This window comes from Helianthus annuus, chromosome 8 (genome assembly GCF_002127325.2).
Source record: "Helianthus annuus cultivar XRQ/B chromosome 8, HanXRQr2.0-SUNRISE, whole genome shotgun sequence".
Lineage (NCBI taxonomy): Eukaryota > Viridiplantae > Streptophyta > Magnoliopsida > Asterales > Asteraceae > Helianthus > Helianthus annuus.
Genome location: NC_035440.2, coordinates 64,865,067 through 64,877,768, shown reverse-complemented (window position 1 = coordinate 64,877,768; position 12,702 = coordinate 64,865,067).

Below are 12,702 nucleotides of genomic sequence, written 5' to 3'. Positions count from 1 at the left end.
CCCTTAACGGGTCAAAATAAGCATACGAGCGAAAACGGGTTGAAATTGTGTAATAAACCTATGATTAGAACCTAATATAGTAGGTAACATTAATTAGAAGAAGTGTATGAGACATAGGAATCAAATAAATAGGTTTGTTTGATAAAATGCATAAACGGGTTAAAATTCGGTAAAAGGGGAACGAGTCGAAGGCTTAGAAGTCTCAAAATTTATTATGTTGGATGTTGGATTTTAACTCCATATGATGGAGAATTAAATTACGGACGCGTAGGAAAAAGAATCGCGTAAAACGGATCAATAACGAAGAAGTTATGGCCGTTTCCGTGAAATCGGGTTGAGCTGGGAATGTACAGCAACAGCTGAAGCAAGAGTCTTGAAAAAGGGGGCCTAGCGTGACGCGACGCCCCTTGGCGTCACGCGACGCACCTAACTCCGGAAAATTGTTATTTTTTGTCATTTTTAACCCCTGTACTTGTTTGAACTTAATATTTGACTATCAAAACTAACTTTTAAGTTGGTTTTGATCATAGGTGATCGCCAAGAGTACCCGGATGAAGATCAAGCTCGATGAGGAACCGAACACGATAAGATACAAGCTTCTGCGCGGCGTTTTGTCGTATCTTTAAAACGACGAATCCCATTTCATTAAGTTGCAAATTTTTTAAATGTTGTTAACATGTGGAAATGTTAGTATGAAAAGTTTTTGTAAAGTCACATTTTAGCATTTAAATGTGTATTTTATTAATAAAATCTTGATATATAAGACGGGCGTTAAAAGTTGGTATCAGAGCCTTGGTTTAAGAGATTCAAGCATGGTGGGAAAACTATGCTTGGACTTAAACCTTATGCTCTTGATAAAGATTGGTGTTCGGTTCGAGGCTTGATCGCAAATCCGGTAGGTACTTGTATTTTAATGGTTTAGCATGTTAAAGTGTTGTAAACGACACATAGGGTTATCGTGTAATATACGTTAAATAATAGATATAGTTAACAAAATTACGTGCGTTAACACGCATAGTAGAAAAGCCTTGTATTATGATACGGGCATTTAATAAAGTTGACATTACTAACTTTTATGAATGTTCTAATTGGAGGAAACTCGCATTTGAAGATGACGAGGGTTGAACAAATTACGGATATGATGAAGGAACGGTCCAAAGAGTATGCTCATCAAGGACATAAATCGCGTGATGATCACGAACAAAGTTCACGGCAAGAGAAGCCCGTTAGGGAAAGCATTACCAGGTGCATGCTTTTAAATTTAATCGCATAAGTAGTAATATGCAACAAACACGTAGGGGATAACGGTTGCATATATCTGATAAAACTTGAATAGGATATCTATTCAGGATGATGTTTCTAAGAGAAGTTTAATAGAAATATGTGTTATTCACGATGATGAATAACAAAGAAATAACAGGATTAGTTCATATGGAAACTTGGACGGTGGTAATATTCCAAGTGGAAAACTCTCAATATAATGCTATTGAGAAGAGTAGCGATCACAATAACGGGTGCGATTATATAATAGTTTGATAGAGAAGAAAAACATTTTATATGTTCAAATGTAAAACTAGTAAAACTAACGATTGCTGTTTTGGCAATTAAATAAAGTTTTACTAAATAAAATAAAAGGTATGAAATAAATAGAGGCGTTACTTGCATAGGGTGTGATGTGAAAACTATAAAAAGGTCATGTGTATCATGTGTCGATCGCTTACTCTGGCCAAGTAAGTAGTGGCATATGATACTATGAACTTTTTGTAGCGGACACATTTACGTCCGATGTAGTAAGGGCGGGGTGAATGGGACTAACTTAAATGGTACCCAAATGAATCAAATAAATAAGATGTTTGATAGTAAACGTAAACGCAAGTCGGACGACGGAAGCGTATTACGTTAAAATGACGAGCCCGAGAGAAGGGAGAAATATCGAAGTAAATGAAAATACAAACCAACTAATGAGAATGCTAAGGCATGGGGATAAAGGTTTGACTGTCATAAGTGGTGAAATTCACGTGGACAAGTCAAACGAATTAAATAATGAATAAAGGACTTAATTGAATAAAAGCGATGGATTTCGCTAAGACGACCAAATAAATTAAAATGATGTCTAAAACCATATAAGAATGGTTACTTGATAATGATTACGGTAAAGATACCCGATGGAAGGGTAGGATTGTGGGTGAATGCGTAAACCGAGAGACGGGAACACGAAATAGAAAGTCAAAAGACTCGGAATATGAGTCATGACTAAAAGATGACAAGAATTTTCGCAACATAAATTTTGGTAATTACGTTCAACCATTTCAAAGTTGGACGGGTCAAATAAAGAATGAAGTCTGACATTCGTAAGCAATGAAAATTCACCCAAAATGAGTCAAACGATTCAATTAAGGAATAACGCTTAATATAATAGGAAAACGCAAACCGGTGAACCCGGAAAAATGAAAACATGTAAAATGATTAAGATATGTATTGGGAGGGGGTGTACTTACACCCGAACCCGGAAAATGCAAATATGTCTCTTAACAGGTCATTTTTGTAAAACGTCAAACTTAAGGACAAAGTCGGAATATAAAAAATGAAGCGAGGTCTTAATGCATACCGGGAGGGTTGCAATAATAACGACTTCTGTAAAACACCCGGCTGTAATACCTCGAAATTTTTGTGTCCAATATATGAACGACACGTGTCACTTACGACAAAAGTAAAGTAAACCCGATTTAATTAAAGATGTATGGTAGGATTTTTTTTAACACATCGACATGTTAACTTACACCTCTGAGCGACTCCATTATAAATCCCGAGACCCTAACATGATTAATAAACATCTAATATACCTTATTCCGGTGATTACTAATAATGGTGAATGCCAAATTGCAAGGATGGATCCTATGAAAATAATGCACGTTAAATCTTCATTCAGGAATCCTATCATTCTTCAAATTCAATTAGGTTACATGATGGGGTAGACAACTGGACAAGCATGGGTTAAAGGCATTTTACTGGTAATTCATGGCCAGAAATCATTATATCAAGTTGCCTGTTCAAATGCATGAAAGGTTATTTTTTGCTTCTGACAAGGGCTTACGGACCGCAAGGGTCCTACCTTACGGACCGTAAGGTGCGAAAGGGTAAAACATTTTCTCTGTCAAAGGCTTACGGACCGCAAGGGCCCTGCCTTACGGTCCGTAAGGAACGCCCAGCGACAGAAAGTTGGCTGTTGGCTGTTATAACGGTTAAACCGACTTATCAAGATATTTTTGGGGACATGGGCGACTCCTAACACTTCCTAGGCACTAGGATACACTTGTAAATGATCTGGATCACCCCTTAGACCTAGTTGTCACCATCTTGGAGGATGTTGAACACTATAAAAGGCCATTCATGTTGTAACAATTGTTCACACCTTCATTCAACACTTCTTCTCATTTCTGGAACTCAAGCATTCTCTCTAGGCTTCACAATTCGTGCATAGGACTTTTGTAAGTATGTTTAACCCTTTGTGGTTTAGTTTTTGCTTAATTATAGCTTAAAAGTCAATCCGTCGTAATTAACGATTGACTTAGCGGTTAATCACAAATGGTCCAGTGACTAATCAAAACAAAGGTAGTTATATGTTGGTAATCATGTGGGCTTTAAACCCTCAAAAGGGCACCCTCTGATTCCCACTCTAACTAGTCCGAATGTCGAGTCAAACTTGCTTAGAAAAAGTCAACATGATGCTATTTTGCGATTTTATGCATAATCAGTAATGTAAATGGCGTGTAACCTGTTTTAACACTCATATAACATGATAATAAGTATATTAACTAGTCTAAGCTTGTTTGATCCGACCATCTACTGTTTTGACCCGGTTCGAAACCGAAAGTCGCAAAACTTTGACTTTTGCTTTGACTTCAGTTCTGACCCGTTATGGTATGATTTAGATATGCCTTAGGACTCTCTTAGGACCAGGTTACATGATGGTATAACCCTCTGTGACCGGTTCGTTGTTTGTCCGAGTCTTTAGCACATTTCCGTTAAACGCCTAAAAGTTGACCATAACGCCCTTTCTACCTTAAAATGAGAATTTTGGACATATGAAAGGACAATAACCGTAGTTACTGATTTCTAGGCATGTTCCTAAAATTTCACATCAATCCGAGGTTTAGAATAGGAGTTATGTTAAATAGCGCAATTACGGAAACTTTAATAATTAAACGGCGCATTTAGCATAAAGCCTATTTAAACCTAAATTTCGACACCAAAACTTCTACACACTGATGTAAAATAATATTTTGAGATTTTTAAAGATTTTTAATCATTTTTAACCTGCTCATAACCTGCGGTTATGGCATCGGTTCGGTAAATACCGAATATACCCTTTTTGGACATAACTTGAGTTCTACAAGGTATTTTGAGCCGATTCCAGTTGCTACTGATTTTAAATAATAAATAGAGTATTTTGGACTTTATAAACTGTTCGGAAAACTCAGATTTCCTGTAGAACTCAGAAACCTCTTTTATAATCTTTAAAGTGACCGAAATACCCCTACGGGGCACTTATTGGATTTAAACTCATTACGGGCATTATGGAAGGTATACTACTGATACCACAACATCTTTAGTGCATATTAACTTAGAAAAACCTGTGTAGGACTCTTACGGTTACCCGTTACGCCTTTTGCGCGCACGGTTCGGTTTATGTAACTAGTTTACATAAACTAGCCGAAACGGGTCAAACCTTATCGCTTATACTTCAAAATCCAGAGTGTGGTTATTATACCCATATAATACAGGTCTTCAAACTTGTAGGGTCCAAACCACATTCCATTCCCGGTTTTCGCCTTACACGCGATTAAACCGTAATTATCCCTTGAACTGACCGGTCTAAGCTAAGGCTAAATTAAAGACCCGTTAGGATTCTAATAGGTTGTTTAAACCTTCGTTCCAGAGTAGGAGACCAGTAAAAGATACTTGCATTTGTTTATTAAGGATATTACTTGCTCAGGTAAATACTTTTAACTTATTTTTCCGTCTTACGGGCTTGGGTTACGGTATTTAAAATACCGCTTGGTCGGGCAATTGACCCCAACTCATTAGTAGTTGGGTATTATCAATGTGTCCCGTTTAATAATTAGTTTTGTTGGCTTTACGCCTTTGGGAGCTTAATGACCATGTCTCGGATACCCTTGGCATCATTTTACGAAATGGCCACGACCCCGACACACGGGTGTAGGCGTACACCCGTAATGTGTCTATATTATTAAAGGTATAACCGTTGGTTATCCCGCCACGGCTTTATGCTTTGTGGCGTGTCTATTAATCTTAAACCCGGCACGACCCGGGCGACCGAACGCATAGTGAACATGTAATTCTTTTACAAGATTTAATTGATAAATTATCCCAAGTTATAAAGAGTTTGTGCCTTGTGCATTCAAATCAATTTTATTAAACATTTTACGAAAGTGTCGGTTGAATGTATTTACCAGTGTAAACTGACGTATTTTCCCCAAAAGATTAAATGCAGGTTCTATACGAAATAGGCTGGCCACTCCTTAAGCATCGTTAGAGTCTCGCAAGCTTGGGATGCCATATCTGTTGAACAATTATTTTTCTATCTTATTTTGATCCCCTGTGGATTATATTTCGACGATTGTGATACTTGGATATTACATTCGATAGTTGAGATATATTTATCTTTATGCTTCCGCTGTGCATTTAAATATTGTGGTTTGACTATATTGTTGCCAACTACGTCACGGTAATCCCCCACCAGGCCCACCGGTGAAACACGTGGAAATCGGGGTGTGACACCGGTTGATGGGTAAGAATTAAACACATGCGTAAACCGAGAAACGGGAGCTCGGATGGAAAGTTAAAAGACTCGGGTTTTGAGTCATAACCAAAAGACGACAGGATAATGTAAATAAATTTTTTTGAATAAATTATGTTCAACCATTTTAAAGTTGAACGGGTCGAATATAATATCATGCCGGACGGCATGAGTAAACGCAAGCGGGATAAAGGTAGCGTTAATTGCAAAAGGGTAATGAGCCCGGTAATGGGACATAACCAAATAAGAATATATGCAAATCAAATAACAGTAAGCATAAAAAAACTGACGCATAAATGACGTGAGGAGTCATAAAATCGGAAAAATTGGCCAAAAGAAAAGAATTGTAGCCACGAAACTACAATCAAGGTTAACGGAACCTAAGCTTGAAACCAAAGGATTCTTCAAACAAAAACAGGGTGCCTTGACACCAAACATGTATTTTAAGAATGACATGAGTAAGGAATGATCTACGAGATCAACATAACCTTTAGGGTTATAACCAAATGAAAGGTTTACGAGACTAAAACGACCCATGGGTCATGATTAGAAAGAAATTATAAGGACTTCTCCTTAAAGAGGTGAAAGTCTAACAAAATAGCCTAAAGGCTAAGTGATAAAACCTACGGGTTAATTAGACAAAGCGAGGGAATCAGTTGAGAATCCTCGCATAAAACAAAGACTGTAAAAGAATAAATTTTGGACTGTCAATATCCCAGTATGGATAATTGAAAAAGGTTAAAGAAAAGACGCTAAACTGAAACTTCGGTTTTGGTAAGAAATAACATTTCTACAAAAAAATGAATTATGATAGACGTATAAACGATAAACATGAAAGATATAAGTCTTGACACGGATAGGTGCAAGACGATATATCTAAAAGTGAAATAGAAAGATGATGTAAAATTTGGCATGACGTGACATGATCACGGTCAAGAAGTGTAATGTGAAATATAATCACCTTAGAGCCGAGTGATGAATATTGCTAAGTTAATTAAACTAGTGGAAATAACGAGATTACGTTATTTCAAGTCGCATTATGTTATGTAAGATACGTAGATGATTAATAACCAAAAGGATATTACCATACTTTTCTGGTAATCCTAACAATCGGTTAAAGTATGAGAAATGCTTAATTGATTATCGAGAGCAAATGTATGCAGTTAGACTCGATAAATTATGTAAGAAAAGGTTTCGGGGACGAAACCTCTTTAAGGGGGGTAGACTTGTAACACCCCAAAAATGGGTTTGGTAATCAAACCCCGTTAATAGTAAAGACGGGTAAAATACCGTTAGTGGTAAAATTAAACCCGGTAAATATTAGAATTTAAATAAATAATCTTATATTAATATAAAGAGAGGAATAAACGCTTTGAGAAAACATGGTTTATTAGAAGCTCGAGTTAACGGGACAGAAAAATAAAACGGGTTATAATTCCCCACACCCACCAAGTTAACTAGGAATAGTTAACCTAGTTAGTAATGGGTAATTAAATGAAAAGCTATGAGATATAGCTTCTTTTATAATAAATGAAACAAGAGGGACTAATATGGCCAAGAAGGGAAACTTGTTTTATTAAAATTGAAAAATAAAACACAATACACACACACACTTAGTGTGTGTGTGTGTGTGTGCGTGGATCGATCAGAGGACAGGGAAAAGAAGCAAACCCTAGCTTATCACAAAATCAACAAATTGAAGCTCAATTCAAGCCCCAAATCAATGCATGAACACATATAAATGATCACCTAGTCGTGGGGATCACAAGGTATGTTGAATTTTATGATTTGGCGATACGTCGAGATTATGATGAACAATCATAATCAAAATTCTGGAATGAATGTTGAATCTATGAGTGTTATTGTGATAAAATCTTGGTTTAGAACCAAGCCCTAGTAGAAAACTTGATGAATTGTTGTCAAAACTAGGGATTTGATAATTACCCTATTATGTGCTAAGTGGGTTTTATGTTAATATGATGAACACTCAGATTAGAATGCAAAATTGATGAATATTGAGGTTATGATATAAGTTCTAGATGTAGTTCATGAACACTAGACTTAGAGGTTTGATTGTTTTGATGTAAATCTTGGTAAAGATAACTAGTTATGAACTAGTTAGTAAATATGTAAAATTATGCACATTAGGTGTTTGTTAAAACGCCTAAATGAGAACTAAAGTGTTGAAATTTAAAGTGAAAACGCGTATTTGACCGATATGGCAATTATGCGTAATATGAAGTGATAAGGGTTCTAAACATCATGTTGATTTAGACTTAATGTTGTAAACCATGTGATTGAAAGTAGTTAACTTTGATAAACTAAGTTAACCAATCATGAAGTCGGATAATAGTTTCGACATAGAATCCGTAAGACGGAATAGTCATAATAATGATGACTAATCTAACCGTCTTACTAATCATGATGATAGTTTGACTCTAGACAAGCTAGATGGAGGCTTGGGCAAGGAGCGGGTCAAACAGATCATGTACGCGAAAAAGAGCATAACCGGATGCAAGGTAAGCGATGCTTACGTCCTTTTTGTAGATTATGCATTATTTAGTAGATTACAAATGCGATTAGTGTAATATCCGAAATAAGGGTTCCGACGCTATTAACACGAGTCGGAATAAACATAAATGATAAAAGCCATGGGTCATGGTGAATAGAGGCGAAACGGTAATTGAGTCATGTAATGACTAATAATTAATGAGTTTTCGTTAAAATCACTTTAAAGTGCAACTAATAACGAGAAAATGAGTAGAGATGGAAATTTAGTCAAGTATCGACTAAAGTAAATTGTAGTTAAAAAGGGGTCTAGTGGCAAAAATCCGAAATGGGTCGGATGAGCAAATTGGTAATTAATAACCATGTTTTGCTACTTATGAAGATGCTTGGTCATATAGGCCAAACGGGTCAAATGGCATGATAACACCATTTGACAATATCGACTAATGTGGTTGTCAAGTCTTGTGTTAACAGGAGCGATTAGCGATTTGAATAATTCCGTCGCCACAGAATATGTGATAATAAAAGCGAGGTATAAATCGGGTCTATTTGTTGATCCGAGCCAGGTACGCATAATTTTGTTGTAGTTAAAAGTGCTATTTTGGGTCGAATAATTGGTGAGAGTCCTTCATCGTAAAAGAAGGACCAAAATCGACCAAAATGCCCTTGTTGGCTAAATTGAACAAACAACCCTTAGAGGTTGTTTGGAAACGAGTCTTATGATTAAACAACTGCTTAGAACGAGTATGGGTAGTGAAAGACGTAATTCTTGGGCCGAAAGACTCTATATGAGTCTTTGCCGTAAAATGGTAATCCGAGGGGTAAAACTCGGAACATATAGATATCCACATTAAACCCAATACACATATAGTTGTAGTGGGAGGTTACTAGATAAGAAATGTAGAACTACAATGCTAGAAGGGAATGAAAGCGATTTCAAGCTTTAAAGTGCTTAAAAAACCCTTAACGGTTTAAAATAAGCATACGAGCGAACGGGTTGAAATTGTGTAATAAACCTATAAATAGAACCTAATATAGTAGGTAACATTAATTAGAAGTGTATGAGACATAGGAATCAAATAAATAGGTTTGTTTGATAAAATGCATAAACGGGTTAAAATTCGGTAAAAGGGGAACGAGTCGAAGGCTTAGAAGTCTCAAAATTTATTATGTTGGATGTTGGATTTTAACTCCATATGATGGAGAATTAAATTACGGACGCGTAGGAAAAAGAATCGCGTAAAACGGATCAATAACGAAGAAGTTATGGCCGTTTCCGTGAAATCGGGTTGAGCTGGGAATGTACAGCAACAGCTGAAGCAACAGTCTGTGAAAAAGGGGGCCTAGCGTGACGCGATGCCCCTTGGCGTCACGCGACGCCCCTAACTCCGGAAAATTGTTAATTTTTGTCATTTTTAACCCCTGTACTTGTTTGAACTTAATATTTGACTATCAAAACTAACTTTTAAGTTGGTTTTGATCATAGGTGATCGCCAAGAGTACCCGGATGAAGATCAAGCTCGATGAGGAACCGAACGCGATAAGCTACAAGCTTCCGCGTGGCGTTTTATCGTATCTTTAAAACGACGAATCCTATTTCATTAAGTTGCAAATTTTTGAAATGTTGTTAACATGTGGAAATGTTAGTATGAAAAGTTTTTGTAAAGTCACATTTTAGCATTTAAATGTGTATTTTATTAATAAAATCTTGATATATAAGACGGGCGTTACACAACAGCGGGTTGTCAGTTCTTTGGACCACGTTTAGTCACCTGGAAATGTAAGAAGCAGACCTCTGTAGCTTTATCCACATGTGAAGCTGAGTATGTATCTGCTAGCAGTTGCTGCTCTCAGATCTTGTGGATCCAGCAACAGATGCGCGACTACGGTTTGCAATTTCTTAACACCCCTATCTTTGTTGATAATGAGGCCACAATAAGTATAACAAAAAATCCTGTTCATCACGCTAAAACGAAACACATCGAAATTCGTCATCGCTTCATTCGAGATTGCTTCAAGAAGAAGTTGATACGAATTGAGAAAATCCACACTAATGAAGAGAAAGCTGATTTACATACCAAAGCATTTGACAAAACTCGTTTTAAATATCTTTTACAACTAAATGGTATGAAGCTTCTATCGGTGTCGGATGGGATTATTGGCGTTGATGAGGATAACATTGTAGATGATGATGTTGAGAAACAATCTGCAATGGTTTGTCGATTTTTTACTTGTTTTGGTATTTAGGGGGAGTATTATATTTTCAGAAAATACAAAAACAGTAAAAAATTCAAAAATCCAAAAACATGAGAAAAATTCAAAATCCAAAAACATTAGAAAACTAAAAAAAAAGAGCTTGTGTAAAAAGGGAAAATGATAGTACAACGGCTTGACAGTTACGATATGCTAAAGAAATGTAAAGTTTAAAAGTGTTAAACAGTCTTGCTGATGATGTGCCGATAGGTTTTTATACATTTGGTAAATCTTGTTTGGGATATAAACCTAAAATTCAAACTTGCTTATTTTGTAGGGAACAAATCTTGGATATATAGGTAACCCCAGAAATCTTGTTTGAAAGGTCCCTTTTTCTGAGATACTAGGTCTTTATTCTCAGTGATATCTGGGGTATTATCCCGGGACTTCTGATTTTGCGAAAGCAATGGCCTAGTCCCCGTATAATACTTTCTGCGTGCTTTTAAAGCTCACCCTCAGCATAAAAAATGATGACACATTGCAAAATGTTAATCATGTGCTGTTGAAGAAAAGATTCTCTAAAGGGAACACACCTAAAGACGAACCGTCATCTCTCTGCTGAACGGAAGTTTTGACCTGAGCTCTCACGGTTTCGCATTTAACCCTTTTACAGATATTATCTAGGTATACTCACCTGTAAGACTGAATATTGGGATCTGGATACGGGAGTATATTCAAGAGGTGGGACACACATATAAGTTTAAGTCTTTAATTCACCTAAATCGTATCCTGAACAGATTGAAGTTTGTATGAAAATTTAAGAGGAACAACATATCGACAATCTAAGTGAATTGTTTAAGACTTAGTATGTTATCGAGCTTAACGGTGCTAGTAACTTGTCGTCAGCTGATATGATTCCCTAACACGCTCACCAAAAATATGTTTATAAATAGTTTACATTCTGCATTTAAATTTCTGTAATTCATTTTCTAGTTTAGAAAATTTATTAAAAATCCAAAAAGATTTTTCATTTCTGCTTTATTTTCCGACAAACCAAAGTGGAGAGGGGATCTTCAGATTCAGAAGGTTGGAGCAGATGCAGAAAGATTCTAAGCTGCATGATGAGTTGGGAGCTTAACATGATAATTGAGAAAATGGAAAGTCAAAACAAGTTCATTAACTTGAAACTTGTAAATTTCAGAAATTGTTTGAAAGTTTGATCAAAAATCAGTTTGTTTTTGTCACAGATCGACCAAGGTCATTAAGTTGGACTTGGTAGATAAATTAAGTAATCAGGGTCATTAACTTGGACCTGAATACTTAAGTGGATTTCTAAAACTGATGAACAGTTAATGGAAGTTGAAGATTGTATAGATTGTAATGTTATATGTTTGAGAAACAGAAAATAGTCCCCATGGCAAAGAAAATGTTATAGTTTGAACCAGAATTCAAGTCCCAGCATATCGAGAGGGGGAGTCTGCGAAAGGGGGAGTCAGAATTCTGGATCAACATTCAAAGGGGAGATTGAAGGTTAAAGTTTGAAGATAGAAGATTGAAGGATGCTTTTACAATGTCAAAGACAATTCAAGGCAGAGAGCGATAGATCAAGTCTAAAGACTGAAGACTGAATGCTAAAGACTTCGTCAACATCCAAGGGGGAGTCTGTAGATGCACGAATGTCTGTTAACTTCGTCTTTATTGAGTCTTGTAATGTATTAGATAGATCAGGGCATGGAAATCGAGAAACAGTATTTTAGGGTAATTCCGCATGAAATTACACTTGTGTAATTTCGCACAGAATTAAAGAATCTCACACGAAATTAGTTGTTTTACACAGAATTAGTAATTCTGCATGAACAATGTAATTCCGCTTGAGATAGTTTCGTGCGGAATTAACCACCCTATAAATACTGATGTTGTCTGATCATTTGATACGGAATTAGACCATTATATCTGAGCCGAGGTGCTGCCGAATTGTTATCAGAATTGTAAAAAGCTTAGAATTGATCAATAAGAAGATAATTAGAAAGGAACAAGTTGTTTTACATCAATTACATTGATTCCGCCTTTGTTTTTGATGATGAACTACTCAGATTGACTCGTTAGGGTCACACGACGATCCAACACAAAGCTGATTTGGGACTTGCCATATAGGCTTTTGATCTTCACCTGAATCACTA